Below are 25821 nucleotides of genomic sequence, written 5' to 3' on the forward strand. Positions count from 1 at the left end.
GGGATGAGGGACTTTAGTGGATAGACTGGAGAAGCTGGGGTTGTTCTCCCTTGGAACAGAGACGGTTGTGAGTAGATTTGATAGAGCTGTTCAAAATCATGAAGGGTGTAGACAGAGTAGAATCATAGAAGTTTACAACATGGAAACAGGCCCTTCGGCCCAACATGTCCATGTCGCCCAGTTTATACCACTAAGCTAGTCCCAATTGCCTGCACTTGGCCCATATCCCTCTATACCCACCTTACCCATGTAACTGTCCAAATGCTTTTTAAAAGACAAAATTGTGCCCGCCTCCACTACTGCCTCTGTTAGCTCGTTCCAGACACTCACCACCCTTTGAGTGAAAAAATTGCCCCTCTGGACCCTTTTGTATCTCTCCCCTCTCACCTTAAATCTATGCCCCCTCGTTATAGACTCCCCTACCGTTGGGAAAAGATTTTTATAATCGAATCTACCTTATCTATGCCCCTCATTATTTTATAAACTTCTATAAGATCACCCCTTAACCTCCTACTCTCCAGGGAAAAAAGTCTCAGTCTATCCAACCTCTCCCTACAAGTCAAACCATCATGTCCCGGTAGCATCCTAGTAAATCTTTTCTGCACTCTTTCTAGTTTAATAATATCCTTTCTATAATAGGGTGACCAGAACTGTACACAGTATTCCAAGTGTGGCCTTACTAATGTCTTGTACAACTTCAACAAGACATCCCAACTCCTGTATTCAATGTTCTGACCAATGAAACCAAGCATGCTGAATGCCTTCTTCACCATCCTATCCACCAGTGACTCCACTTTCAAGGAGCTATGAACCTGTACTCCTAGATCTCTTTGTTCTATAACTCTCCCCAACGCCCTACCATTAACAGAGTAGGTCCTGGCGCGATTCGATCTACCAAAATGCATCACCTCACATTTATCTAAATTAAACTCCATCTGCCATTCATCGGCCCACTGGCCCAATTTATCAAGATCCCGTTGCAATCCAAGATAACCTTCTTCACTGTCCACAATGCCACCAATCTTGGTGTCATCTGCAAACTTACTAACCATGCCTCCTAAATTCTCATCCAAATCATTAATATAAATAACAAATAACAGCGGACCCAGCACCGATCCCTGAGGCACACCGCTGGTCACAGGCCTCCAGTTTGAAAAACAACCCTCGACAACCACCCTCTGTCTTCTGTCGTCAAGCCAATTTTGTATCCAATTGGCTACCTCACCTTGGATCCCGTGAGATTTAACCTTATGTAACAACCTACCATGCGGTACCTTGTCAAAGGCTTTGCTAAAGTCCATGTAGAGCCCTCATCTATCTCTTCGTTACCCCTTCAAAAAACTCAATCAAATTCGTGAGACATGATTTTCCTCTTACAAAACCATGCTGACTGTTCCTAATCAGTCCCTGCCTCTCGAAATGCCTGTAGATCCTGTCTCTCAGAATACCCTCTAACAACTTACCCACTACAGATGTCAGGCTCACCGGTCTGTAGTTCCCAGGCTTTTCCCTGCCGCCCTTCTTAAACAAAGGCACAACATTTGCTACCCTCCAATCTTCAGGCACCTCACCTGTAGCTGTCGATGATTCAAATATCTCTGCTAGGGGACACACAATTTCCTCCCTAACCTCCCATAACGTCCTGGGATACATTTCATCAGGTCCCGGAGATTTATCTACCTTGATGCGAGTTAAGACTTCCAGCACCTCCCTCTCTGTAATATGTACACTCCTCAAGACATCACTATTTATTTCCCCAAGTTCCCTAACATCCATGCCTTTCTCAACCGTAAATACCGATGTGAAATATTCATTTAGGATCTCACCCATCTCTTGTGGTTCCGCACATAGATGACCTTGTTGATCCTTAAGAGGCCCTACTCTCTCCCTAGTTACTCTTTTGCCCTTTATGTATTTGTAGAAGCTCTTTGGATTCTCCTTTGCCTTATCTGCCAAAGAAATCTCATGTCCCCTTTTTGCCCTCCTGATTTCTCGCTTAACTCTACTCCGGCAATCTCTATACTCCAAGGGATCCACTTGATCCCAGCTGTCCATGCATGTCATATGCCTCCTTCTTCTTTTTGACCAGGGCCTCAATCTCCCGAGTCATCCAAGGTTCCCTACTTCTACCAGCCTTGCCCTTCACTTTATAAGGAATGTGCTTACCCTGAACCCTGGTTAACACACTTTTGAAAGCCTCCCACTTACCAGACGTCCCTTTGCCTGCCAACAGACTCTCCCAATCATCTTCTGAAAGTTCCTGTCTAATACCATCAAAATTGGCCTTTCCCCAATTTAGAATTTTAACTTTTGGGCCAGACCTATCATTCTCCATAGCTATCCTAAAATTAATGGAATTATGATCACTGGTCCCAAAGTGATCCCTCACGAACACTTCTGTCACCTGCCCTTCCTTATTTCCCAAGAGGAGGTCAAGTTTTGCGCCCTCTCTCGTCGGGCCATCCACATACTGAATGAGAAATTCCTCCTGAATACACTCAACAAATTTCTCTCCATCCAAGCCCCTAATGCTATGGCTGTCCCAGTCAATGTTGGGAAAGTTAAAGTCCCCTACTATTACTGCCCTATTTTTCTTGCAGCTGTCTGTATTCTCCTTACATATTTGCTCCTCAATTTCCCTTTGACTATTTGGGGGTCTGTAGCACAATCCTATCAAAGTGATCTCTCCCTTCTTATTTTTCAGTTCTACCCATATAGACTCCGTGGGCGAACCCTCGGATATATCCTCTCTCACTACTGCCGTGATGTTCTCCCTAATCAAGAACGCAACTCCCCCTCCTCTCTTACCTCCTGCTCTATCTTTCCTATAGCATCTGTACCCTGGAACATTGAGCTGCCAGTCCTGCCCCTCCCTTAGCCATGTTTCAGTAATAGCTATAACATCCCAGTCCCATGTACCCATCCATGCCCTGAGTTCATCTGCCTTGCCCATCAGACTTCTTGCATTGAAATAAATGCAGTTTAATCTAGACTTCCCTTGGTCTTTGCCTTGCTTTCTCAGACCATCTGTCCGGTCATGTTTTGTACACTCTCCCTTACTGCCTTTTGTTTCTGTCACCACTTTACTTCCCACTGACTTCCTGCATCGGTTCCCATCCCCCTGCCACATTAGTTTAAACCCTCCCCAACAGCACTAGCAAACACTCCCCCTAGGACATTGGTTCCAGTCCTGCCCAGATGCAGACCGTCCAATTTGTACTGGTCCCACCTCCCCCAGAACCGGTTCCAATGGCCCAGGAATTTGAATCCCTCCCTCTTGCACCATCCCTCAAGCCACGTATTCATCCTAGCTATCCTGTCATTCCTACTCTGACTAGCCCGTGGCACTTGTAGCAATCCTGAGTGGAGTAGATAGAGAGAAGCTGTTCCCATTGGCGGAAGGGTCAAGAAACAGAGGGCATTGATTTAAGGTGATTGGCAAAAGAACCAAAGGTGACATGAGGAAAAACTTTTTTACGCAGCGAGTGGTTAGGATCTGGAATGCACTGCCCGAGGGGGTGGTGGAGGCAGATTCAATCATGGCCTTCAAAAGGGAACTGGATAAGTACTTGAAAGGAAAAAATTTGCAGGGCTACAAGGAAAGGGCGGGGGAGCGGGACTAGCTGGATTGCTCTTGCATAGAGCCAGTGCGGACTTGATGGGCCGAATGGCCTCCTTCCGTGCTGTAATCTTTCTATGATTCTATACATTTACAGGAGGACCTAATCTCAAAAATACCTCATCACGTAACTCAAACACATTGGGGTAGAAATTCGTTTAGGCTCGTTTTCGGCACTTGGAGCGTGCACCAGAAACCGGAGGCCTGAGGCTCACCCGAAATTGGGCTTCGGGCCTCACCAGCATATCGTTGGCGAGCTGCAGACACCAATCGGGCGCCGGGAGGCAGCTCGCCGGTTCACCGAGGAAGAAGCAGCCATCGGGGAGTTACTGGGGAGGGGGGGTGGGGGGTGCCGATCGTGGTCCGAAAGCTCCCCTCGGCTCCACATAAAGATCGGTTTAAAAAAAAATACACTTATCTTTAGGCCACATTCGGAATCAAAAAACTGAATGGGGCTGGCCCAACACCAATCAATTTCACGGAAAGGTCCTTAAACAGCTGTTAGGCAGCTCATTAACATATTCAAGAGGCTTAGGCCCATTTAAAGCAGTCGCCCGGAACACCTGAATATCGTCTGAGGCCAATATCGCGTCTGACGTATTTTAGGCGTCCTTGGGGCGCAGGACATAGCCTTGCAAAACTGGCCCCTTTTTTGTCTCCGTTTTCCAGTCAGAAAATGGGTGCAACCAGGACCAACTTCTCCCCCGTTCCCACACATCTCAGAGAAACACATTCTCACACCTCAAACGTTCCAAAGTGCTACAACGTACCGTGAGAGTTCATTTGCGGCAACTGCTGTTGTTATAGGCAAACGTGGCAGCATCCCACAAACTGCAACGTGAGGACTGACCGGTTAATCTGTCGTCTTGGCAATTGCTGGCCGAGGGAGTGAGGGGCCACTGTATAAATATATCTCCCGCTGGCTCAGCACGGAACAAGGAATTGAACCCAAGAACTTCTTGGCCAGCAGTTCAGAGTCAGAGGCCCAGGGGCACCCATTTTGGTGTGCGCGAGGGGGGGGGGGGGGCGCTAAGGTAGGAGTGTAGGTGCCACCCCCACTGCGTCTGAATGGTGAGCCCCGAGACTTCCCCCTTCATCTCAACGAAGCCGGCCAAGGGAGAAGAGCCCGCTGGTAAAGAGGATACAAGCTCGAGGCTGCAACGGCCCTCAGGTAGGTGGGTCTGGACCGGGGATCGCTGGCTCCAGCTGCCTTAGGGCAAACCAATCTGGGAGAGGGGCGGGAGGGTGGGGGGTCTCAAACAGGCTTAAGGCCCCTTACTTGCACGTGCGAAAGGCCTAACACCCATTTCAAGCATGGATAAAGGAGGCATATTTTCTATCCTTAACCAATATGGCGGGCGGCGCCCCCCGGGCAGAAATATGCGCGTGCTTACTGCCCGCCATATTGGGGCCTTAGTAGTCCAAGCAGCGCCCGAATGAGTGGAACAATTTCTAGGCCAGGGACATTACCTCAGAGCCAACAGGGGATCCCAGAGGCATAAACAGGGGCATAATCTTAGAATAAGGGGCTGCTCCTTCAAAACTGAGATGAGGAGAAACTTCTTCACTCAGAGGGTAGTAGGTCTGTGGAATTTGCTGCCCCAGGAAGCTACATCATTAAATAAATTTAAAACAGAAATAGACAGTTTCTTAGAAGTAAAGGGAATTAGGGGTTACGGGGAGCGGGCAGGAAATTGGACATGAATTTAGATTTGAGGTTAGGATCAGATCAGCCACGATCTTATTGAATGGCGGAGCAGGCTCGAGGGGCCGATTGGCCTACTCCTGCTCCTATTTCTTATGTACTTAGAGTCTCTTTCGCCGCTTATCCCCACATTTGGATCTTGCTTTGCACCCCGCGCCCTCTTTGCCGTGCTTCATCTCCACTCGCTGTTTCCACACAGCAACGTGGCTCAGACTGGGAACTCAGCAAGTGGAAAATCATGGCCTTGAACTTGCAGAGTGTTTACCGTTAGTGGGAGAGAGAGGTTAGATTTAGAAAATAACACTGCACACGTCCCAAGTTGCCCCTTCAGTTTCAGTACTTCAACCCTACGAAAAATCTCATCAAAAAAAATTCCCAAAGCAAACAAACTGATTATCCTTGAAAGGAGTTCATCTGTTCTCTTCTGAGTAATGAATCAGTTCACTCCGGAGATCGCTGAATTGCATCAATTTTTAGTTCGTTATGTTCCTCAAATAGCTCCGTGGGTAAGTGTACTCGATGTGCTGATAATAACCCACAGAGGCAAGGAGAAGCCAGATTCGATTCCTGGTGTTTGAAATGTTAAAAGGATTCGATAGGGTAGATGCAGAGAAACAATTTCCTCTAGTGAGAGAATCCAGATCCAAGGACATAATATTTAGAGCTGGGCCATTTAAGAGCGAAATCAGGAAGCACTTTTTCCACACAAAGGCTCGTAAAAATCTGGATCTCTCTCCCAAAAGGCTGTGGACGCTTGGGGACAATTGAAATTTTCCAGACTGAGATTTTTATTAGTTCAAGGTATCAAAAGGATGTGGATTAAAGAGGATAAATGGAATTGAGGTACAAATTGACAATGATCGGGCTGAACGGCAGAACAGGCTCGAGGGGCTGAACAGCCTCCTCCTGCTCCTATGTTTGGTGTGTGCCGAGTTATCTGATTGCTGCTGGAGAGGCACAAACAAGATGTCAGCCTTGGCTCAGTGGTCTCACTTTTGCCTCCGAGTGAGGAGGTTGTGGGTTCATGCCCCATTTCAACGCTTCAGCACATAATCCAGGCTGACACTCCAGTGCAGTACTGAGGGAGGGCTGCACTGTTGGAGGTGCCGTCTTTCAGAGGAGACGTTAAACCGCGGGCCCGTCTGACCTCTCAGGTGGGTGTTAAAGATCCCATGGCACTATTTCAAAGAGGAGCAGGGGAGTTCTCCCCAGTGTCCTGGCCAATATTTATCCCTCAACCAATATTACTAAAAACCAAATTATCTGGTCATTATCACATTTGCTGTCTGTGGGAGCTTGCTGTGAGCAAATTGGCTGCTGCGTTTCCCTACGTTACAACAGTGACCACACTTCAAAAAGTAATTCATTCGCTGAGAAGCGCTTTGGGACATTCTGCTATATAAATGTAAGTTCTTTCTTTACCACAATAGGGTTTGAGAGGGTGTGGGGGAGAATCAGCTGGAGTTCCTACTCCTGATCCCTATCCTTTGGACACTGCTGGAGAGGAAGTTCAGTCAGATCAAGCCAGGATCATACTGGGCTCTGATGCCTCCCACGGTCAAAGAGTCTGCCAACAATCGCTGGCCACTGTCTGAGGCTCAACCAGGCCGTTTGCAACCTTGACTATCTATTTGTCCCCAAGATGACCTTCCGACCACATATCCACTCCATCACCAAGACCGCCTACTTCCACCTCCATAACAGCGCCCGTCTCCGCCCCCTGCTTCAACTCATCTTCTGCTGAAACCCTCATTCATGCCCTTGTTACCTCCAGACTTGACTATTCTAATGCTCTCTTGGCCGTCTCGCATCTACCACCCTCCACAAACTTGAGCTCATCCAAAACTCTGCTGCCCGTATCCTAACTCGCACCAAGTCCCGTTCACCCATCACCCCTGTGCTCGCTGACCGACATTGGCTCGCGGTCCAACAACACCTCGATTTTAAAGTTCTCATCCTTGTTTTCAAATCCCTCCATGTCCTCGCCCCTCCCTATCTCTGTAACCTCCTCCAGCCCTACAACCCTCCGAGATCTCTGCACTCCTCCAATACTTGCCTCTTGCACGTCCCTGATTTTAATCGCTCCAGCATTGGAGGCCGTGCCTTCAGCTGCCTAGGCCCTAAGCTCTAGAATTGCCTCCCTAAACCTCTCCGCCTCTCTACCTCTCTCTCCTCCTTTAAGATGCTCCTTAAAACTTACCTCTTTGACCAAGCTTTTGGTCACCTGTCCTGATATCTCTTTATATGGCACAGTCAAATTTTATTTGATAATCGCTCCTGTGAAGCGCCGAGGGACGTTTTACTACGTTAAAGGCGCTATATAAATGTAAGTTGTTAGAGTTGTTGTCTGGGCCCCACATGCGAAGATTGGGTGAGGTAGCAGACAGCAATTAGGAAGGAGGAGGGGGGGGGGGGGGGGGGGGAGGAGCCTGGCTGTTTTTTTGTTCCTGCCTCCCCAGCCCCGGGGGTTACGAAGGTCAACCGCTACCCTGGCCGAGACCAGCGAACTCGGCACAAAACGGCGTCCTTTGTGGGTTCTGCGCGGCTCAGTGAAGCGATCAAAAAATAAATAAAAATCACAAGAGGGTTCACGGAGCCTGGATCAGAGACAATGGTCGGGAGATATTGTTGAATTATTAAAGCACTGTGTCGCGAAAAAGAGAGAGACTCATTTTCTGCTTCAGGAGTTTCGATGTATGCAGAGATAGACTACTTCGTTGCCGGGCAACGGGCAGCACTCAATTACACTTTCAGCAGGGGGCACCAAGATTACAGAGCCTATAAAAGCCAAGCTTCTGAATCATAATAACAAACATCAGCGCAGCTAAAACCTCATCTCACCTTTAAAGAAAGGAGAAAGGAAAAGGCTCGCGTTTACACAGCGCCTCAGAACCTCCCAAAGCCAATGAAGTGCAGCCAATGTTATTTAGGCAAATACTGCAGCCAATTCAAGCACTGCAAGGTCCCACGATCGACGAGATTAATGGCCATGTAACCTGCTTTTGGTGGTGTCGATGAATAAATCTTGGCCAGACACTGGGAGAACTTTGCTGCTCTTCCCTAAATGGGATCATTCACATCCACCTCAGCGGGCAGACGGTTTAACGTCTCATTCGGAAGACGGCTCCTCCCAATGCTGCAGCATGCCCCAGTGCAGCAATGAAGTGTCAGCTTAGATTATATATTTCAATGCAGCACTGAGGGAGTGCTGCACTGTCTTTCGGATGAGACGTTAAACCGAGGCCCTCTCAGATGGATGTAAAAAGATCCCAAGGCCGCTATCTCCTGTTTTAGTCATATTGGTTGAAGGATAAATATTGGCCAGGACACCGAGGCGAACTCTCCTGCTCTTCTTTGAAATAGTGCCAGGGGATCTTTTACATCCACCTGAGAGGACAGACGGGGCCTCGGATTAAGGTGTCATCCAAAGACGGCACCTCCGACAGTGCAGCACTCCCTCAGTACTGCACTGAGAGTGTCAGCCTGGATTATGTGCTCAAATCTCTGAGGTATCAAAGGATATGGGGAAAGGGCGGGAAAGTGGAGTTGAGGTAAAAAAAACATCAGATCAGCCATGATCTCACTAAATGGCGGAGCAGGCTCGAGGGGCCGAATGGCCTACTCCTGCTCCTATCTCTTATGGGACTTGAACCCACGACCTCCTGACTCAGAGGTGAGAGTGCCACCCAATGAGCCACAGCCGACACCTAAAGTACCGCTAGGTCCACTGGCTATTTGAGAGCTGAACAGGACAGGTGTAATGTCGACTGTTGTGTCATTTTTTGCCTGAACAATTAGCAAATGTACAGGGTGGGTTAAAAAAACAACAAAAAATTCAAGATGGGTGGCAGGGGTGAGGGACAAGAGTACAGAGACTAAATTAAAGCAAACCAAAGTTTCACTGCAGCTCAGTAGATAAATGCACCATCCAGTGTGATACCTTTACCCTACAGCCCAATTGGCCTCACATTCCTGGGTTGGTTATGCGGGAGTTGGGGTGGGGAAGGAGAGGAGGGAAGAGGCCCAAAAATCTGCCAGGGTCCTTGCTCCTGATCGCTATCCAGTGAGCCCTGCTGTAACAAGTCCTTGGGTTCAGATGCTGGGGTGAGGACAGGTTAGGGCACGGCTGTGATGCTTCCCATAGCTGAATATCCTGCCCGGAGAGGCACATGAACGGGTGGTGCTCAGAGGAGGGGATCATAGCACAGCAGAGAAGAGAGGGCTGGTTGGGAGGAGGAAATGTAATTAATGAATGTGAACCATGCAAGAATATAAATTGAACTGAAATGGCAATATCGACACACTGTTCCAGTAATTCTGCTCCTTTTACATCAATATGGGCATGACCGATCATCTGGATCATTAGCACATTAATTTAAGATCTCTGCTCGCCAGCAGAATTGAATTGAACATTGCCTGAAGAGAGCGGTCAACTTAATCTGATTTAAAAGTAATTTGTGAATCATTTATAATGTTTTCCACAGAACACTGCGGCCGGCAGTTGTGTCACATGCCGCCCTCCGCAGTTCCTCCTCACGTTTAGGGCGATTGAGAAATCGCCGCTGCTAACACAACACGGCCTTGCAAATAGTCAAGCCTAAACTCTCTTGCAGTTGAGATTGGGCCGATCCGTTCCTCTTAATAGCACCTTTTACGACCTCAGGACGTCCCAAAGCGCTTTACAGCCAATGAAGTATTTTTGAAGTGTAGTCACTGCTGTAATGTAGGAAAATGCAGCAGTCAATTTGTGCACAGCAAGATCCCACAAACAGCACTGAAATAAATGACCACATCATCTGTTTCAGTGAGGTTGGTTGAGAACTATTGGCCTGGACACCGGGGAGAACTCCCCTGCCCTTCCTCGAAATAGTGGCCGTGGGATCTTTTACGTCCACCTGAGCAGGCAGACGGAGCCTCGGTTTAACGTCTCATCGGAAAGATGGCACCTCCGACAGTGCAGCACTCCCTCAGTACTGCACTGGAAGTGTCAGCCTAGGTTAATTTGGAAGCTTCTCCAAAGCATTGTTGCACTGGCTCGGTAACTCAAGGCAACCCTGTATTTTGTTACTGGGAGATCTTGATGAAGGGCAGAGCCCCACAGCATTGAACAACACCAAGGTTGAAAGCAGCAGGAGAGACGATAAAGTAAATGAAGAAACTGTTGTTCAGTGACTCCAAGCTCTAGTTTTAAAAGTCCGTAGGGAAGATTGATGGAAGCAATGAGTTCCACAATATTACATCACTTGGGAAGTAATAGGAGTTTGCCAAAGCACCTTACAATGTATTTCAAGACTTTGGGAATATTTATAGATGCATTTTAGAAGGAAGAATGAGGAGAGGCAATATAAACTAAATGGTACAATCTTAAAGGGGGTGCAGGAACAGAGAGACCTGGGGGTGTATGTACATAAATCTTTGAAGGTGCCAGGACAAGTTGAGAAGGCTGTTAAAGTATATGGCACCCTGGGCTTTGTAAATAAGGGCACTGAGTACAAAAACAAGGAAGTTATACTAAATCTTTATAAATCACTGGTTAGGCCTCAGCTAGAGTATTATGTCCGATTTTGGGCACCACACTTTAGAATGAATGTCAAGGCCTTGGAAAGGGTGCAAAGGACATTTACCGGAATGGTACCGGGGCGAGGGACTTCAGTTATGTGGAGAGACTGGAGAAGCTGGGATTGTTCTCCTCAAAGCAGAGAAGGTTAAGGGGAGATTTGATAGCGGTGTTCCAAACTATATGGGGTTTTGATAGAGTAGATCGAGAGAAACTATTTTCACTGGCAGGAGGGTCGGTAACCAGAGGACACAAATTTAAGATAATTGGCAAAAAATCCAGGGGGGAGATGAAGAGAATTTTTTTTACTCTGTGTTGTAATGATCTGGAATGCACTGCCTGAAAGAGTGGTGGATGCAGATTCAATAGTAACTTTTAAAAGGGAATTAGATAAATACTTGAAAAAGGAGAAATTTGCTGGGCTAGGGGGAAAAAGCAGGGGAGTGGGGCTAATTGAAGAGCCGGCACAGGCACGATGGGCCGAATGGCCTCCTTTTGTGCTGTCAGATTCTATGATTCCCTCCCCCCACCTCCTCTTCCCTTTGTCCAATTTTTCTTTCCAGAAAACGTCGACTCCTTGCTGGGATACGGTTCCACTGGTGTCAGCTGACCTTTGGTACCTCTCCCAAGTGGCCGTTGTGTGCGTGCTTTAGCACAGGCAGTGTCTCTCGACAGGCCGATCAACCATGGGGGACATCGCAGCAGAGTCCATTGCAGGGATACACAGACACACCTGTACTTTCCAGCAGGGGTTTGGGGGGAACCATTCACAACAGGAGCCCCAGCTAATTCCGCAACCACCCCGTCCCCCCCAGCCCCCAAGTCCAATTACAACATTATGGCCAACGGAACCCACAACCTCTGCACAGACCAGGAATCGAGAGTGGCAGAATAAACTTCTGAAAGCTCCACGAAACAAGTTTAAGCTTCCTCCTTATCAGGGCATGGTTACACAGCTTTTTTTTTGACAGAAGGCTGCTAGCAGACCGTGGGCTGTTGCAGGTGTTAATATCTGACGCGCTTAAGCTTGGCTGATTAAAAAACTTAGGATCAAACTTAGCGTCACCACAGCGCAGTTCACATCTTTAACCCACGTAGTCAGGCTGCTTTGAGAAGCTCGAGATCTACTGGGGATATTACATGGAAGAACAACATGGAGGGGCATTATAATCTAAATGGTACTATTTTGAGGGGGATGCAAGAGCAGAGGGACCTGGGGGGTGCATATTCACTAATCTTTGAAGGTGGCAGGGCAAGTTGATGAGGTGGTTAAGAAAGCATATGGGATACTTGGCTTTGTAAATGGGGGCAATGAATACAAAAACAAGGAAGTCATGCTAAACCTTTACAAATCACTGGTTAGGCCTCAGCTGGAGTGCTGTGTCCAATTCTGGGCATCACATTTTAGGAAGGGTGTCAAGGCCTTGGAGAAGGTTTACCAGGATGATACCAGGGATGAGAGATTTCAGTTATATGGAGAGATTGGAGAAGCTGGGATTGTTCTCCTTCGAGCAGAGAAGTGTAAGGAGAGACCTGATCGAGATATTCAAAATAATGAAGGGATCTGATAGAGCAAGTAGGGAGAAACTTTCCTCTGGCAAGTGGGTTGGTAACCAAAGGTCATAGAATCATAGAAAGGTTACAGCAAGGAAGGAGGCCATTCGGCCCATCGAGTCCACGCCGGCTCTATGCAAGAGCAATCCAGCTAGTCCCACTCCCCCACCCTCTCCCTGTAGCCCTGCAAATTTTTTCCTTTCAAGTACTTATCCAGTTCCCTTTTGAAGGCCATGATTGAATCTGCCTCCACCACTCCCTCGGGCAGTGCATTCCAGATCCTAACCACTCGCTGTGTGAAAAAGTTTTTCCTCATGTCACCTTTGGTTCTCTTGCCAATCACCTTGAATCTAAGCTGGGGGTGTAAGACTAAATTGGACAGCTCTTTCAAAGAGCCGGCACAGGCATGACGGACCGAATGGCCTCCTTCTATAAGATTCTATAGTTATAAAGATGGGAGACCCACTGTGTTTTTTTTTGTTCGTGCCTCCGCTAAATTTGCCAACTCCAGTCCAGTCTAATTCTGACAAAGGGCCAACAGCACACGGGAACGGAGGATTGGGCACAAAGGCTGGAGAAGATTGCTCGGGTTAAGGTGGAGTGAGACCGCAGAGGGATGTCAAATGTCTTTCAAAGTAATAATTGTGGGGAAGTGCTGGGAGCGTCAACAATGCATGAAATATTCTCACACAACGATTTCCTGATGTCAAGTGACTGGCACAGTCCACTTATCTGTCCAAAAATGGTCAAGCAAGAATATATGAAGCATGCACCAAAGTACGTTACGCCACAAGATCATCCGATCACTCCTGGACGGTGTGAATGCTATTTTAAGTTAATAAGGCTGGTCCGGCACGGAGAAACTAAAACACCAGTATATTATAGAGCGGAGATAAATTACTTAACCCCTCCCCCATCATAAAGCACATGCAGACACATCAGGACAGGACAGGTTAGGCTCAGCTGGGATACCCACACAGTCTAACTGCCCACTAACAGTCTAGACCCACCAGTGAAGAGGCGTCACTTGACCAGAGGGCTCCTGGCGTCTGGAGCCAAATATCCAACAAGCATAGGCTTCTTCTCCCGGGATGGGGCGGGGTGAAGGGAGGGGAGACGACGGATGGAAACAAGCATAATTGTCAATTTTAGCCTAACTTGCCGGGCAGGAATCCCACCAGATCGGGCGGATGACTGGTTTTACACCCTGCCCAATATTACTTTCCGTTGACTTCAGCTTCCCGACGGGCGGGCTAGGTTAAAATTGACCCCATTGTGTCAAACACATCACTGTCTTGTTTCCTTGATAGGCGCTTGAAACTCTGATCGTGTGATCTACGCCTGCACTTCGAAGCAGTTGAGTGATACAGCCTGAATCTGAGAAATGTATCATTAGCTGCTGTAATTTTATGCCTTAATCAGCAATTTATATGAAACTGCAGATAAAAGCAACGATTCTATGCAATAGCCAATTTGTTTATTCCTAAGCAAAGCAACACGAACACAAAAAAGCAATTGGACGTCAAACACACTAAGCCAGTTAGATGGCGCGCGGTATGCTGTCCTTTCACTTCTAGGGACAGGGCTTGATCTCAGCTCACAATAAGGGGATGAAAGTCTGCTTTCTGTGTCAATTAAGAGATATGAAGGTGACACAGTCGCAATCATTTTCCCAGTGGCTACAAAAAGCTGCCCGTGAGTAGTTAGAAATTGTCACAGCAACATAGGAACAGGAGTAGGCCATTCAGCCCTTCGAGCCTGCTCCGCCATTCAGTTAGATCATGGCTGATCTGTGTCCTAACTCCATCTATCCGCCTTGGTTCCAAAGGCGACATGAGGAAAAACTTTTTTATGCAGCAAGTAGTTATGATCTGGAATGCACTGCCTGAGGGGATGGTGGAGGCAGATTCAATCATGGCCTTCAAAAGGGAATTGGATAAGTACTTGAAGGGAAAAAATTGTAGGAGATAGGGCGGGGGAGCAGGGCTGGCCGAATTGCTCTTGGAGAGTGTCAGCATGGGCTCGACGGGCCGAACGGCCTCCTTCTGTGCTGTAACCATTCTATGATTCTATAACCCCCAGCCTCCACAGCTTTTTGGGGGGGGGGGGGGGGGAGGGAAGTTCCAGATTTCCACTACCCTTTGTGTGAAGAAGTGCTTCCTGACATCACCCCTGAATGGCCTAGCTCTATTTTTAAGGTTATGCCCCCTTGTTCTGGACTCCCCCACCAGAGGAAATAGTTTCTCTCTATCTACCCTATCAACACCTTTGATCATCTTAAACACCTCAATTAGATCACCCCTTAATCTTCTAAATTCGAGGGAATACAAGTCTAGTCTATGCAATGTAAAGTCAGAAGGTTACAAACTGTTGGCAGGTGTGGGGAACATTTGGCCAGTAGGGGGCGCTCTACCTTAGGTTGAAGTTCAAGGGGAGCTGCCTTGATGGAAAGAAAAATATTTGGCAAGGTTATTTTTCTGTTGTTTTTGTAATGCATCACTGGCTCATGGCATAGCTGTGTCAAGCACTCTCATCTCTCCCACCCTTTTCAGAAAGAAAGTTGACCGAAGATATTTTCCAATGCACGTGATGCCTCTTAAGGCGGCATTTTTATATTTAGCCCTTCTCTGGGTGCATAAAAGACTGACAAGGACGATACCAGCACTGAGAGGTTATAACCATCAGCAAACACTGAACAGGCCGGGGCTCCTTTCTCTAGAAAAGAGAAGGCTGAGGGGTGACCTGATAGAGGTCTTCAAAAATTATGAAGGGGTTTGATAGGGTCGACGTACAGATGTTTCCAATTGTGGGGGAATCCAAAATTAGGGTTCATAAATATAAGATAGTCACTAATAAATCCAATAAGGAATTCAGGAGAAACTTCCTTACTCAGAAAGTGGTTGGAATGTAGAACTCGCTACCATGTGGACTGGTTGAGGCGAATAGCATAGCTGCATTTAAGGGGAAACTGGATAAGTGCATGAGGGAGAAAGGAATAGAAGGAGACGTTGATGGGGTGAGATGACGTAGGGTGGGAGGAGGCTCGTGTGCAGCATGGACCAGTTGGGGCAAATTGTAAATTCCAACATTGACTGGGACAGCCATAGCATTAGGGGCTTGGATGGAGAGAAATTTGTTGAGTGTATTCAGGAGGAATTTCTCATTCAGTATGTGGATGGCCCGACTAGAGAGGGCGCAAAACTTGACCACCTCTTGGGAAATAAGGAAGGGCAGGTGAAAGAAGTGTTGGTGAGGGATCACTTTGGGACAAGTGATCATAATTCCATTAGTTTTAAGATAGCTATGGAGAAGGATAGGTCTGGCCCAAAAGTTAAAATTCTAAATTGGGGAAAGGCCAATTTTGATGGTATTAGACAGGAACTTTCAGAAGTTGATTGGGAGAGTCTGTTGGCAGGCAAAGGGACGTCTGGTAAGTGGGAGGCTTTCAAAAGTGTGTTAACCAGGGTTCAGGGTAAGCACATTCCTTATAAAGTGAAGGGCAAGGCTGGTAGAAGTAGGGAACCTTGGATGACTCGGGAGATTGGGGCACTAGTCAAAAAGAAGAAGGAGGCATATGACATGCATAGGCAGCTGGGATCAAGTGGATCCCTTGAAGAGTATAGAGATTGCCGGAGTAGAGTTAAGAGAGAAATCAGGAGGGCAAAAAGGGGATATGAGATTGCTTTGGCAGATCAGGCAAAGGTGAATCCAAAGAGCTTCTACAAATACATAAAGGGCAAAAGGGTAACTAGGGAGAGAGTAGGGCCTCTTAAGGATCAACAAGGTCATCTATGTGCGGAACCACAAGAGATGGGTGAGATCCTGAATGAATATTTCACATCGGTATTTACGGTTGAGAAAGGCATGGATGTTAGGGAACTTGGGGAAATAAATAGTGATGTCTTGAGGAGTGTACATATTACAGAGAGGGAGGTGCTGGAAGTCTTAACGCGCATCAAGGTAGATAAATCTCCGGGACCTGATGAAATGTATCCCAGGACGTTATGGGAGGTTAGGGAGGAAATTGCGGGTCCCCTAGCAGAGATATTTGAATCATCCACCGCTACAGGTGAGGTGCCTGAAGATTGGAGGGTAGCAAATGTTGTGCCTTTGTTTAAGAAGGGCGGCAGGGAAAAGCCTGGGAACTACAGACCAGTGACCCTGACATCTGTAGTGGGTAAGTTGTTGGAGGGTATTCTGAGAGACAGGATCTGCAGGCATTTGGAGAGGCAGGGACTGATTAGGAACAGTCAGCATGGTTTTGTGAGAGGAAAATCATGTCTCACGAATTTGATTGAGTTTTTTGAAGGGGTAACCAAGAAGATAGATGAGGGCTGTGCAGTAGACGTGGTCTACATGGACTTCAGCAAAGCATTTGACAAGGTACCGCATGGTAGGTTGTTACATAAGGTTAAATCTCATGGGATCCAAGGTGAGGTAGCCAATTGGATACAAAATTGGCTTGACGACAGAAGACAGAGGGTGGTTGTCGAGGGTTGTTTTTCAAACTGGATGCCTGTGTCCAGCGGTGTGCCTCAGGGATCGGTGCTGGGTCCGCTGTTATTTGTTATTTATATTAATGATTTGGATGAGAATTTAGGAGGCATGGTTAGTAAGTTTGCAGATGACACCAAGATTGGTGGCATTGTGGACAGTGAAGAAGGTTATCTAGGATTGCAACGGGATCTTGATAAATTGGGCCAGTGGGCCGATGAATGGCAGATGGAGTTTAATTTAGATAAATGTGAGGTGATGCATTTTGGTAGATCGAATCGGGCCAGGACCTACTCCGTTAATGGTAGGGCGTTGGGGAGAGTTATAGAACAAAGAGATCTAGGAGTACAGATTCATAGCTCCTTGAAAGTGGAGTCACAGGTGGATAGGGTGGTGAAGAAGGCATTCAGCATGCTTGGTTTCATTGGTCAGAACATTGAATGCAGGAGTTGGGATGTCTTGTTGAAGTTGTACAGGGCATTGGTGAGGCCACACTTGGAGTACTGTGTACAGTTCTGGTCACCCTATTATAGAAAGGATATTATTAAACTAGAAAGAGTGCAGAAAAGATTTACTAGGATGCTACCGGGACTTGATGGTTTGACTTACAGGGAGAGGTTAGACAGACTGGGACTTTATTCCCTGGAGAGTAGGAGGTTAAGGGGTGATCTTATAGAAGTCTATAAAATAATGAGGGGCATAGATAAGGTCGATAGTCAAAATCTTTTCCCAAAGGTAGGGGAGTCTATAACGAGGGGACAGAGATTTAAGGTGAGAGGGGAGAGATACAAAAGGATCCAGAGGGGCAATTTTTTCACTCAAAGGGTGGTGAGTGTCTGGAACGAGCTGCCAGAGGCAGTAGTAGAGGCGGGTACAATTTTGTCTTTTAAAAAGCATTTGGACAGTTACATGGGGAAGATGGGTATCGAGGGATATGGGCCAAGTGCAGGCAATTGGGACTAGCTTAGTGGTATAAACTGGGCGACATGGACATGTTGGGCCGAAGGGCCTGTTTCCATGTTGTAACTTCTATGATTCTATGATTCTATGATTCTATATTTTGAAGCAATTCATTCTATGTGAGGTGCTCGGAGACACTGATGTGTGTAATTTTTAAATAGAAGTTCTTTCTGCTGGTACCATCATTACCATTATTTTTTTGGGTGATTTATTTTTTGGTGCTCTTCAACATGAAGGTAATCAGGGCTGGGAGCTAGAATTATTTTCGTCAATTCTGTTCCCACAGTTCAGTCTCAAGATGTCCCAGGTCAGATGAAGAGTAAAGCTCTCTCTCTGCTCTGCCCCAGCCCCCGACCTGCACCCCAGATAACTCACTACCGCACCAAGGTGAACATTTGCATTGCTCACAGAATCTTTGAGTGCAATTGCCAGTTGGAGACATAGAAAGAACAAACTTGCATTTATGTAGAGCCTTTCACGACCTCAGGACGTCCCAAAGTGCTTTACAGCCAATAAAGTACTTTTGGAGTGTAGCTACTGTTGTAATGTAGGAAATGCAGCAGCCAATTTGTGCACAGCAAGATCCCACAAACAGTAATTAGAAACTAACCAAACAATCTGTTTTAGTGATATTGGTTGAAGGATAAATATTGGCCAGGACACCGGGGAGAACTCCCCTTCTCTTCAAAGTAGTGTCGTGGGATCTTTTACATCCACCTGAGAGGGCAGATGGGGCCTCAGTTTAACATCACATCCTAAAGATGTCACCTCTGACAGTGCAGCAATTCCTCAGTGCTGCACCGAAATGCATAATCTAGGTTGACACAGGTACCCATTGCATTCTTCCAGCAGTGTAACCCACAATTATAGTCTGTGTAATCCTATGTAAACTGTTATAGTGATATTGGTTGAGGGAAAAATATTGGCCAGGACACCGGGGCGAACACCCCTGCTCTTCTTCGAAATACGCCCACCTGAGAGGGCAGATGAGACCTCGGTTCAATGTCCGAAAGACGGCACCTCCGACAGTGCAGCACTCCCTCAGTACTGCACTGAAGTGTCAAACTGGACTATGTGCTCAAGTCTCTGGAGTGGGACTTGAACCCACAACCTTCTGACTCGGGTGAAAGTGCTACCAACTGGGCCACGACTGACATTACACAGAACTCTATTCGTAACAGGGCCGAGACGGTGCGAACTCATTTCACGTAGAACCGGTAGAGTCGTCAGACAGAGATCATATCCATCTGGGCTGGATTAATTTCAGGCAGCAGAGTTGAAAGACCCCAATTGACCACCATCGCACCGCCCAGTCCCCAGGTGGGAAAATGTTCAATTCCCCAAAAAGCAACATCCCTTACACTTTGATTTACAAGGAGCTTCATCCAAAAAGTTAAGCTAGTCAATCTCTGTTGTAGCCCTCTCCACAATTTTTCCTTCATCTCTTCCCCACACCTCCCGACCCCGCACCCAGCAGACTCTTGCTAGAGTACAGTGCCTCAGACCTCTTCAGTAATTTACCCAAGTGGCCAAAGCGAGAGTCGAGACGATGAGTGTTGGCAAGATACGTGACTAGTCGCATAACCTCCACAAACGGGCCAACCGTCCAGCAGAAGTCACTCGTAAGTGTGCAGGAGCTGGAACCATGGATGATTTTGTTCCCCACCCCCACAAAAAGGGCACTGAAGCCAATTTCAGTGCCCCTATAGCCACCCTGGATGAGATCAGCAAGCTCCGGGGAGCATCCTGGTTTGTATGGCTCAGATCTGCATTAGACAGCATGTTTACCAAACCACCCATCGGGGAATCTTTGTTAAAGTTAAATTTCAGAGGGTATTCAGCGTGACTCCCTCCACGGCCTCGCCCCGCCATCTCTGTAAACACCGCCAGTCCCACAAACCTCCAAGAACTCCAAAGTCCCTCCAACTCTGGACCTGTGCGTCTCCCACTCCCTTTACCCCACCATTGGTGGCCGTACCTTCAGCCGTGCGTAACCGAGGGCTGCGCTCCGGTGCAAAACTGAGAGTGCGCTGCATTGGGATGTTAGCAATCCCACGGCACTATGTGAGGCCTCTCGAAGGGTGCACACCTGAAGTCATAGAATCATTAGAAATTTACAGCACAGGGGCAGGCCATTCGGCCCATCGTGTCAGTGCCGGCCGAAAAACAGCTATTAAGCCTAATCCCACTTTCCAGCTCTTGGTCCGTAGCCTTGTAGGTTACGGTACCTCAAGTACACATCCAAGTACATTTTAAATACGAAGAGGGTTTCTGCCTCTACCACCCTATCAGGCAGTAAGTTCCAGACCCCACCACCCTCTGGGTGAAAACATTTTGCCACAGCTCCCGTCTAATCCTTCTACCAATTACTTTGAATCTATGCCCCCTGGTTATTGACCTCTTTGCTAAGGGAAATAGGTCCTCCCTATCCACTCTATCTAGGCCCTTCATAATTTTATACACTTCAATTAAATCTCCTCTCAGCCTCCTCTGTCCCAAAGAAAACAACCCCAGTCTATCCAATCTTTCCTCATAGCTAAAATTCTCCGGTCTTGGCAACATCCTCGTAAATCTCCTCTGTATCCTCTCTAGTGCAATCACATCTATCCTGTATTGTGGTGACCAGAACCGAACGCAGTACTCAAGATGTGGCTTAACTAGTGTTTTATACAGTTCTAGCATAACCTCCCTGCTTTTATATTCTATGCCTTGGCTAATAAAGGAAAGTATCCCGTATGCCTTCTTAACCACCTAATCCACCTGTCCTGCTACCTTCAGGGATCTGTGGACATGCACTCCAAGGTCCCTCTGTTCCTCTACAGCTCTCAGTATCCTCCCATTTATTATGCATTCCCTTGCCTTGTTTGCCCCCCTCAATTGTCAAAACTTTTCTCTATACCGAGACTAACCGACCAGCATTACTCCCTCAACTAACTCCGCCAAACAGAAACTGCTCATTCATCTCATTGCTATTTGCGGAATATCGTTGGTGCAGAATGGTGGAAGGGGCAGGAGAGAGGGGTTTATGGAGACAGTTGTTAGTGAAGTCAATACCAGGACACTGGTACTTCCTCACACAAAGAGTGACCAATGTACGGAATGGATTCCCAGAGAAGCAAAAGCCCCAGAATTATTCAGTTAGATGCAGAAATGGCAGCACTGGATGGAAGAATTAAGATGGGCTAAATCCACAAGTATCTTGCGATTGAAGCCAGTATCTGTGGCACCAATCAGTGGTGTCTCTCCAAGTCCGCTTCTTCAGTTATTGTTCTTTTCAAATCCCTCAATGGCCTCGACCCCTCCCTGTCCCCGTAACCCCCTCCAGCCCTACAACTCTCCAAGATCTCTGCGCTCCACCAATTATGGCCTCTTGCTCATCCCCGATTTCCTTCGTTCCACCATCGGTGGCCGTCGCTTCAGCTGCCTAGGCCCTAAGCTCTGGAATTCCCTCCCTAAACCTCTTTCTGATCCTTTAAGACGCTCCTTAAAACCTACCTCTTTGACCAAGCGTTTGGTCACCTGTCCTAATATCTCCTTATCATAGAATCATGCAAGGAGACCATTCGGCCCATCGAATCCGCGCCGGCTCTTTGCAAAATCAATCCAGCTAGTCCCAGTCCCCCGCCCTATCCCCGCAATATTTTTCCTTCCAAGTACTTATCCAGTTCCCTTTTGAAGGCCATGATTGAATCTGCCACCACCACCCCCTCGGGCAGTACATTCCAGGTCCTAACCATTCGCTGTGTAAAAAAGGTTTTCCTCATGTCACCTTAAATCTATATCCTCTGGTCCTTGACCCTTCCACCAATGGGAACAGTTTCTCTCTATCTACTTTGAATGGACCCTTCATGATTTTGAATACCTCTATCAAATCTCTTCACAACTGTCTCTGTTCCAGGGAGAACAACCCCAGCTTCTCCAGTCTATCCACGTAACTAAAGTCCCTCGGCCCTGGAATCATTCTCGTAAATCTCTTCTGCACCCTTTCTAAGGCTTTCACATCTTTCCTAAAGTGCGGGGCCCAGAACTGGACACAATACTCCAGCTGTGGCCGATCCAGTCGTTTATAAAGGTTCATCATGACTTCCATACTTTTGTACTCTATGCCTCTATTTATAAAGCCCAGGATCCCGTATGCTTTTTTATGTGGCTCGATGTCAAATTTTGTTTGATATCGCTCCTGTGAAGCGCCTTGGGACATTTCACTACATCAAAGGCGCTATATAAATGCAAGTTGTTGTGGTTGTAGAAGTTCATGATTCAGGAAATACAGGGAGATGTTATCTAAAGCTCAAATAATTCTTAAGCCTTTATTGGATGAAGCTTACCCTTATGTAGAGTCTTGTGATTTATGATCTCACTACCCGACAGGGAAAGAGATTGTGACAGAGGTGTCCCAGGTGACAAGTTACTATAACTATTTCTTAAATTCAGTCTCAGGATGTGGGTATTGCTGGCGAGGCTGGCATTTTTTGCCCATCCTTAGTTGCCCTAAATCGAGTGGCCCTCTGGCCACTTCAAAGAGCAGTTAAAAGTCAATCACGTTAGTATGGGACTGGAGTCACGTGTATGCCTGACCAGGTAAAGACAGACAGGTTGCATTCCCTAAAGTACAACAGTGAGCCAGTTGGGGGGTTCTTCTCTGCAAGAAAAAGCTTATAACGATTTTCTCATCTCTTGCCTCGTGTCTCCCATATTGGTCACAATCTTTCTCATGTGTCTCTATTTTACCAATACTACTGTAGCCGTAGCACCTAAGCTACCAAAGCCCTAACGAACACACAAATTAAGAACAGGAGTAGGCCATTCAGCCCCTCGAGCCTGCTCTGCCTTTTGATAAGATCATGGCTGATCTGATTGCGACCTCAACCCTACTTTACCATCTACCTATTATAACCTTTTGAGTCCCTAATTAATCAGAAATCTATCTTCAGGGAAGGGAACCTGCCACCTCCATTCAGTTTGGCCTACATGTGACTCCAACTGTGCGGTTGACTCTTCATGCCCTCGGAGGTGGCCTAGTAAGACACTCAGTTGCCAGGGCAACTAGGGATGGGCCATAAATGTAGCATTAGTAGTGTCACCCACATCCTGAGAACAATCTTATTTTAGAAACCAAGTGTTCTAGACACTTTTCCTCCTCCTTGCTGTTGCAATTAAGACTCACCGCACAGTTCCCTACTCTAACTCATACTTTCCCAGGACCTCTGACTTATGGAACCTCTTCACTCACTCAGTCATTCCCTTTCCTCCAAAATCTACAGGCTTTTAAAAGTATGAATCCGTTTACCTCATCTTCGCTCCTCTTTTCAACCTTCTCCTGGGCAATGAGCTTTACAGCTTCACCCACATTTCTCCAACACATCAATTCCTGGGGTGGCTGCACTTTCCCCAAGAGGGGAGATAGTTCCAACCAGACAAATTTGAACCAGAAATTCTAGCAGCAAGTCGTATGAATAAATACTAAAAAAATGCCTAGATGTCGTCAATGCACTTTAAATTTACTTTATTATGCTTTTAAAATCAGAGGAATTGTATTGGAACATAGAAGCTTAAGAACAGGAATATACAATTCAGCCCCTCGAACCTGCTCTGTCATTCAATTAGATCATGGCTGATCTGTACCTCAACTCCATTTTTACCCGCCTTTCCCCCATATCCAGTGATCTCCTTACCCAACGAAAAAAATCTATCGATCTCAGTCTTGAAAGCTCCAATTGTCCCAGCATCCACAGCCTTTTGGGGGGGGAAAAGAGAGGAAAAGAGTTCCAGATTTCTGCTACCCTTTGTGTGAATAAGTGCTTCCTGATTTCACTCCTGAATGGCTTAGCTCTAATTTTATTTGTGTTCTTGATTCCCCCACTATAGGAAAAGGGTTTCTCCATGTCAACCCTATCAAATCCTTACCATTTTAAATACCTCCATCACTCCACAATCTTTGTACTCAAAGGAATATAAGCCAAGTTTATACAACCTGCCCTCATAATTTATCCCTCTAAGCCCCAGTATCATTATGATTTATCCCAGAGGTCGGAATGGAATCCATTTGCGTGAAAGAGATCTACACTGCAGTGCAGTTCAGAGTCAAGGTTGTCCTCACAAAGTTCACTCGCTGCCGAGTACTTTGCTAGATTTATTGGAAGCTGCCTCGACTTGTTTATTTTTAAATTTAATTCCCAACCTGCCAGGTTCAAGCCAGAAGTATGGCAGAATGATTGCTATGCCAGTTTAAATCTGAGATTTATGAGTGGTTTTTAATGGTTAATTTTAATCACACCTGCTACTGACACGTGACAAATGGGAGCGTTTAGGAGCTGAGTAGATGAGCTCGTTTGTCAAGAAAAGCAACTGAAGGGACAGGCTGAATCCATGGACTGAACAACTCTCCCACATCTGGGGTCTGTACTGAATCCAAGAACCATCAATGGAGTGAAACCTTCTCTTTCCCAGGGGTCCCATACAAAATGGCTTTTGGGTCAGAATCAATCCTTGTTGGCACTAAGCCAAGGCATAAAAGCTGCCTGTAATTTAGCACTAAATCGCACGTCTTACTCGGAGAGTCTGCAAGGATAGACTACAGTGTGTGAGCAGATCAGCAATGTGGGTGAGGAGGGCCTGCTCTCCCTGTGGGAGCCTACTCGCTGCAACACTGGACAGAAGTGGTCATCAATTTTCAAGGTCATGACGACAACAGGACTGCTGGAGTTTCTGGTGCTTAAAACAGGCCAAGATTTTTTTTTCCTCTTTCTTAACCTCTTCCTGATGTTACTGACTCACAAACATCTTTCGGATGAGACGTTAAACCGATGGACATAAAAGATCCCATGGCACTATTTCGAAGAGCAGGGGAGTTCTCCCTGGTGTCCTGGACAATATTTATCCCTCAATCAACATCACTATAAACAGATTATCTGGTCATTATCTCATTGCTGATTGTGAGACCTTGCTGTGCGCAAATTAGCTGCCTCAATTCATGCATCGCAATACTTCAAAAGTACTTCATTGGCTGTAAAGCGCTTTGGGACGTCCTGAGGTCGTGAAAGGTGCTATATAAATACAAGTTTTTCTTTCTGTTACAGGTCCGACAGACAGTAGGACCCCCTCACCCTCGATACTCATCCAAACGAACGACCCCACACAGCGATTGTTTAGCAGAGGAAAGTCACAGCTGAGCCCTATACAGTCTTCCTGTCCTCAACTGACGACACAAACACAAATGTTCCAGCAAGGGTCGACCATAGAATCTTACAGCACAGGAGGTGGCCATTCGGCCCATCATGACAGTGCCGGCTCTTTGAAAGAGCTATCCAATTAGTCCCCCTCCTCCCTGCTCTTTCCCCATAGCCCTGCAAACTTTTCCTTTACAAGTATTTATCCAATTTCCTTTTGAAAGTTACTATTGAATCTGCTTCCACCACTCTTTCAGGCAGGGCATTCCAGATCATTACAACTCGTTGCATAATAAAACTACTCATCACCCCAGGACCAGGAGGGTGATCCCTTCGATAGGGACACTGAGGTCAGTCGTAGAATCCCTATCGTCATCGCGAGCTGAAATTAAGGAACTCAGCACAGGCCAGAGTTTAAACCCGGGAATGGTGTTTTTAGTTTGCACACAGTTTCCGTCTTGTTCTCACATTTCTCTACATGGCAGATGTCCAGTGTGGGGACGAGAGGGGGAAGAATTAAGAGTCCAAGATCCAGTAGAGTTGACATTCTAGGACAATGTTGTGCTTATTGCACCACACTGCACTGTACAAGTGTGACGAGCACCCAAGGTACCTGACCAGCCAGTGATGGGTTTGGGTCTCATGACAGGAAAGGAATAAAGTCTTGCATTTATAGAGTGCCCATCATGACCTCAGGACATCCCAAAGCGCTTTACAGCCAATGAAGTACTTCTGAAGCGTAGTCACTGTTGTAAAGTAAGAA

General features: G+C 46.8%; 1 protein-coding gene across 2 annotated transcripts in view; it reads right to left on the reverse strand.

Annotated features, from left to right (window-relative positions):
• The window catches only part of adissp (adipose secreted signaling protein), a 157867-nt gene that overhangs the window by 52782 nt on the left and 79264 nt on the right, over window positions 1–25821 (reverse strand). The window lies entirely within an intron of this gene.

The sequence above is a fragment of the Heptranchias perlo genome, chromosome 1 (genome assembly GCF_035084215.1).
Source record: "Heptranchias perlo isolate sHepPer1 chromosome 1, sHepPer1.hap1, whole genome shotgun sequence".
Lineage (NCBI taxonomy): Eukaryota > Metazoa > Chordata > Chondrichthyes > Hexanchiformes > Hexanchidae > Heptranchias > Heptranchias perlo.